The 975-nt window shown below is 39.0% G+C and overlaps 1 long non-coding RNA gene across 1 annotated transcript in view; it reads right to left on the bottom strand.

Annotated features, from left to right (window-relative positions):
* The window catches only part of LOC110271840, a 9,178-nt gene continuing 8,506 nt past the window's right edge, over window positions 304-975 (bottom strand). Inside the window, exon 3 of the long non-coding RNA XR_002362644.1 lies at window positions 304-314. This is a non-coding gene — a long non-coding RNA (uncharacterized LOC110271840). The remainder of the gene's footprint in view (window positions 315-975) is intronic.

Below are 975 nucleotides of genomic sequence, written 5' to 3'. Positions count from 1 at the left end.
CGAAAATCATTCATCAAATTTTCAAAATTTCTTTTAATTATTTTAAAATCTTTTATTTTATTTCCAAAAAAAAAAAATTCTTCCCTTCTTCTCACATCCTTCTATTTAAAGACTAACACTCCTCCACTATCAATAATTCGAACTCTATCCCTCTTGATAAGTTCGAATTCTTCTCTTTCTACCTCTTCCTTCTATTCTTCTTTTCCTCTGACACCTCAAGAAATCTCTATACAGTGACATAGAGGATTCCATATTTTCTTGCTCTCTTCTCTTTCATATGAGCAGGAGCAAAGACAAAGGCATTCTTGTTGAGGCTGATCCTGAACCTGAAAGGACCTTAAAGCGAAAGCTAAGAGAAGCTAAGGCACAACTCTCTGTAGAGGACCTAACCGAAATCTTCAAACTAGAAGAAGACATGGCAGCCGAAAACAACAACAATGCCAACAATGCAAGGAAGGTGCTGGGTGACTTTACTGCACCTACTCCCGACTTCTATGGGAGAAGCATCTCTATCCCTACCATTGGAGCAAACAATTTTGAGTTTAAGCCTCAATTAGTTTCTCTAATGCAACAGAATTGCAAGTTTCATGGACTTCCATTGGAAGATCCTCATTAGTTTTTGGCTGAATTCTTGCAAATCTGTGACACTGTCAAGACCAATGGGGTTGACTCTGAGGTCTACAGACTTATGCTATTCCCTTTTGCTGTGAGAGACAGAGCTAGGATATGGTTGGATTCACAACCTAAAGAAAGCCTGAACTCTTGGGAGAAGCTAGTCAATGCCTTCTTGGCAAAGTTCTTTCCACCTCAAAAATTGAGTAAGCTTAGAGTGGAAGTCCAAACCTTCAGACAGAAAGAAGGTGAATCCCTCTATGAAGCTTGGGAAAGATACAAACAATTGATCAGAAAGTGCCCTTATGACATGCTTTCAGAATGGAGCATCAAAGGAATCTTCTATGATGGTCTGTCTGAACT

Source organism: Arachis ipaensis, chromosome B05 (assembly GCF_000816755.2).
Source record: "Arachis ipaensis cultivar K30076 chromosome B05, Araip1.1, whole genome shotgun sequence".
NCBI classification, from domain to species: Eukaryota; Viridiplantae; Streptophyta; class Magnoliopsida; order Fabales; family Fabaceae; genus Arachis; species Arachis ipaensis.
Note: the sequence above shows the minus strand (reverse complement) of the source record. Positions and strands in the feature narration are given on the sequence as shown.